The following is a 5,000-nucleotide window of genomic DNA, read 5'->3' on the forward strand; positions in this document are numbered from 1 at the left end:
AACCGTTCCAAGCCTCCCGACGCACACCGCGGCCGCCCCTGCTGCGGACATCCGTTTCAGACGGGCCAGCTGAGTCTCCCGAGGTCGACGCGGCCTGCTTTCCCCGGAGGGAGGCCGCGTCTAGAGTCGACGCGCAAATCGGGGAGGAGCAAGCTGCCCATAGCGGTCTCTCGACCGGGCAGTGGCCGTCCCCAGGCGCGTCCAAAGTTCCAATCGACCAGGCAACCCCTGAGTGACGGGCCCGGAGGAGGGGGTGCGCTCCTCCGTGCCCCGCAGGCAACCCGGGGGCGCCTGTTTTCCGTTACCTTCTTCCTGGGGATCCGAGTTTTAACCGGATGACGGGGGGTGGGGGGGGTGGGGGTATGCGTTTACTGGAAGTCTCTTTTGCCACTCTCTCTGGGCTGAGTCAGGCCCATCGTTTTCCCCAACCGTTGGACCGACCACCACGGTTCTCTGGTCTGGATTTTGTACCCACTCTGAGTGCCTCCAACTGCTCTTCCCCTCCTCCATACAGGCCCGAAGGTCCGTTTTAGGACCGACTTGGCTCCAGGCGGAGCTCCGGTAGGCACGCGCCGAACTGTCTGTGACCGGGACCGAGGCACCCTCCCTGGGCTGGCCAGGGTAGGGCTGAGAGCATGGAGCTCTGAACCCACCTCACATTTATGGACTTTGTCATTTCTTTGAATTTGACCCCCAGAGTCAATTGGGTGGGTCATTTGAGCTTGATTCGTTTCCCAGGAAGGCTGCCTCCTGCCTGGGACGCACTTTTCAGAAAACCAGCCTGTCATTTCCTGGAGGTTTCGTACTTCCAGAGATCCACCACGGGTGGAGATTGAACTCTCTACTCTCCCCAGCCAGAGTGCCCTTTGGCTGGGCCGGCTTTCTCCTGGAGGCCCTCTCCCCTCCAGGACTTCCAGAGCTCCACCGCGCGCGCACGGTGTAAACTGGACTTTATACCCGACCAGGGCAACTCTTAGTGGGACTCACGACGGTCTGATGAGGGCGGGCGGGTGTGTGCCTCCAACTGCTCTTCCCCTCCTCCATACAGGCCCGAAGGTCCGTTTTAGGACCGACTTGGCTCCAGGCGGAGCTCCGGTAGGCACGCGCCGAACTGTCTGTGACCGGGACCGAGGCACCCTCCCTGGGCTGGCCAGGGTAGGGCTGAGAGCATGGAGCTCTGAACCCACCTCACATTTATGGACTTTGTCATTTCTTTGAATTTGACCCCCAGAGTCAATTGGGTGGGTCATTTGAGCTTGATTCGTTTCCCAGGAAGGCTGCCTCCTGCCTGGGACGCACTTTTCAGAAAACCAGCCTGTCATTTCCTGGAGGTTTCGTACTTCCAGAGATCAACCACGGGTGGAGATTGAACTCTCTACTCTCCCCAGCCAGAGTGCCCTTTGGCTGGGCCGGCTTTCTCCTGGAGGCCCTCTCCCCTCCAGGACTTCCAGAGCTCCACCGCGCGCGCACGGTGTAAACTGGACTTTATACCCGACCAGGGCAACTCTTAGTGGGACTCACGACGGTCTGATGAGGGCGGGCGGGTGTGTGCCTCCAACTGCTCTTCCCCTCCTCCATACAGGCCCGAAGGTCCGTTTTAGGACCGACTTGGCTCCAGGCGGAGCTCCGGTAGGCACGCGCCGAACTGTCTGTGACCGGGACCGAGGCACCCTCCCCGGGCTGGCCAGGGTAGGGCTGAGAGCATGGAGCTCTGAACCCACCTCACATTTATGGACTTTGTCATTTCTTCGAATTTGACCCCCAGAGTCAATTGGGTGGGTCATTTGAGCTTGATTCGTTTCCCAGGGAGGCTGCAACCTGCCTGGGACGCACTTTTCAGAAAACCAGCCTGTCATTTCCTGGAGGTTTCGTACTTCCAGAGATCCACCACGGGTGGAGATTGAACTCTCTACTCTCCCCAGCCAGAGTGCCCCCTGGCTGGGCCAGCTTTCTCCTGGAGGCCCTCTCCCCTCCAGGACTTCCAGAGCTCCACCGCGCGCGCACGGTGTAAACTGGACTTTATACCCGACCAGGGGCAACTCTTAGTGGGACTCGCGACGGTCTGATGAGGGGGCGGGCGGGTGTGTGCCTCCAACTGCTCTTCCCCTCCTCCATACATGCCCGAAGGTCCGTTTTAGGACCGTCTTCGCACCAGGCGGAGCACCAGGGGTGGCGGGCAAATCTGACTCTGACCCAGGACGGGCCACCCTCCCTGGGACGGCCAGGGAGCTCCGAGAGCATGGAGCTTTGAACCCACTGCAAATTTTGGGACTCTGTCATTTTTTGAGAGCTCGGCACCAGAGTCCCTCTCTCCATGGGCTTTCGGGCTTTATTCGTGCCCAGGAAGGCCGCTCCACCCTCCTCCATACATGCCCGAAGGTCCGTTTTAGGACCGTCTTCGCTCCAGGCGGAGCTCCGGGGTGGCGGGCAAATCTGACTCTGACCCAGGACGGGCCACCCTCCCTGGGACGGCCAGGGAGCTCCGAGAGCATGGAGCTTTGAACCCACTGCAAATTTTGGGACTCTGTCATTTTTTGAGAGCTCGGCACCAGAGTCCCTCTCTCCATGGGCTTTCGGGCTTTATTCGTGCCCAGGAAGGCCGCTCCACCCTCCTCCATACATGCCCGAAGGTCCGTTTTAGGACCGTCTTCGCTCCAGGCGGAGCTCCGGGGTGGCGGGCAAATCTGACTCTGACCCAGGACGGGCCACCCTCCCTGGGCCGGCCAGGGAGCTCCGAGAGCATGGAGCTTTGAACCCACTGCAAATTTTGGGACTCTGTCATTTTTTGAAAGCTTGGCACCAGAGTCCCTCTCTCCATGGGCTTTCGGGCTTTATTCGTGCCCAGGAAGGCCGCTCCACCCTCCTCCATACATGCCCGAAGGTCCGTTTTAGGACCGTCTTCGCTCCAGGCGGAGCTCCGGGGTGGCGGGCAAATCTGACTCTGACCCAGGACGGGCCACCCTCCCTGGGCCGGCCAGGGAGCTCCGAGAGCATGGAGCTTTGAACCCACTGCAAATTTTGGGACTCTGTCATTTTTTGAGAGCTCGGCACCAGAGTCCCTCTCTCCATGGGCTTTCGGGCTTTATTCGTGCCCAGGAAGGCCGCTCCACCCTCCTCCATACATGCCCGAAGGTCCGTTTTAGGACCGTCTTCGCTCCAGGCGGAGCTCCGGGGTGGCGGGCAAATCTGACTCTGACCCAGGACGGGCTACCCTCCCTGGGCCGGCCAGGGAGCTCCGAGAGCATGGAGCTTTGAACCCACTGCAAATTTTGGGACTCTGTCATTTTTTGAAAGCTTGGCACCAGAGTCCCTCTCTCCATGGGCTTTCGGGCTTTATTCGTGCCCAGGAAGGCCGCTCCACCCTCCTCCATACATGCCCGAAGGTCCGTTTTAGGACCGTCTTCGCTCCAGGCGGAGCTCCGGGGTGGCGGGCAAATCTGACTCTGACCCAGGACGGGCCACCCTCCCTGGGCCGGCCAGGGAGCTCCGAGAGCATGGAGCTTTGAACCTACTGCAAATTTTGGGACTCTGTCATTTTTTGAGAGCTCGGCACCAGAGTCCCTCTCTCCATGGGCTTTCGGGCTTTATTCGTGCCCAGGAAGGTCGCTCCACCCTCCTCCATACATGCCCGAAGGTCCGTTTTAGGACCGTCTTCGCTCCAGGCGGAGCTCCGGGGTGGCGGGCAAATCTGACTCTGACCCAGGACGGGCCACCCTCCCTGGGCCGGCCAGGGAGCTCCGAGAGCATGGAGCTTTGAACCCACTGCAAATTTTGGGACTCTGTCATTTTTTGAGAGCTCGGCACCAGAGTCCCTCTCTCCATGGGCTTTCGGGCTTTATTCGTGCCCAGGAAGGCCGCTCCACCCTCCTCCATACATGCCCGAAGGTCCGTTTTAGGACCGTCTTCGCTCCAGGCGGAGCTCCGGGGTGGCGGGCAAATCTGACTCTGACCCAGGACGGGCCACCCTCCCTGGGCCGGCCAGGGAGCTCCGAGAGCATGGAGCTTTGAACCCACTGCAAATTTTGGGACTCTGTCATTTTTTGAAAGCTTGGCACCAGAGTCCCTCTCTCCATGGGCTTTCGGGCTTTATTCGTGCCCAGGAAGGCCGCTCCACCCTCCTCCATACATGCCCGAAGGTCCGTTTTAGGACCGTCTTCGCTCCAGGCGGAGCTCCGGGGTGGCGGGCAAATCTGACTCTGACCCAGGACGGGCCACCCTCCCTGGGCCGGCCAGGGAGCTCCGAGAGCATGGAGCTTTGAACCCACTGCAAATTTTGGGACTCTGTCATTTTTTGAGAGCTCGGCACCAGAGTCCCTCTCTCCATGGGCTTTCGGGCTTTATTCGTGCCCAGGAAGGTCGCTCCACCCTCCTCCATACATGCCCGAAGGTCCGTTTTAGGACCGTCTTCGCTCCAGGCGGAGCTCCGGGGTGGCGGGCAAATCTGACTCTGACCCAGGACGGGCCACCCTCCCTGGGCCGGCCAGGGAGGTCCGAGAGCATGGAGCTTTGAACCCACTGCAAATTTTTGGACTCTGTCATTTTTTGAAAGCTTGGCACCAGAGTCCCTCTCTCCATGGGCTTTCGGGCTTTATTCGTGCCCAGGAAGGTCGCTCCACTCTCCTCCATACATGCCCGAAGGTCCGTTTTAGGACCGTCTTCGCTCCAGGCGGAGCTCCGGGGTGGCGGGCAAATCTGACTCTGACCCAGGACGGGCCACCCTCCCTGGGCCGGCCAGGGAGGTCCGAGAGCATGGAGCTTTGAACCCACTGCAAATTTTTGGACTTTGTGCAATTTTTGAGAGCTTGACACCAGAGTCCCTTTCTCCATGGGCTTTGGGCTTTATTCGTGCCCAGGAGAGGTGCGCCATGCCTGGGATGCACTTTTCAGAAAAATCCACCCCCTCTTTTTTTCCTGGAGGTTTCATGCTTTTCAGAGCTCCACCACGGCGGAGATTGAACTCACTGCCCAGCCAGAGTGCACCCCACCCTGGCTTGGGTCAC

This window comes from Leuciscus leuciscus (genome assembly GCF_965113295.1).
Source record: "Leuciscus leuciscus genome assembly, chromosome: 24".
Taxonomy (NCBI): domain Eukaryota; kingdom Metazoa; phylum Chordata; class Actinopteri; order Cypriniformes; family Leuciscidae; genus Leuciscus; species Leuciscus leuciscus.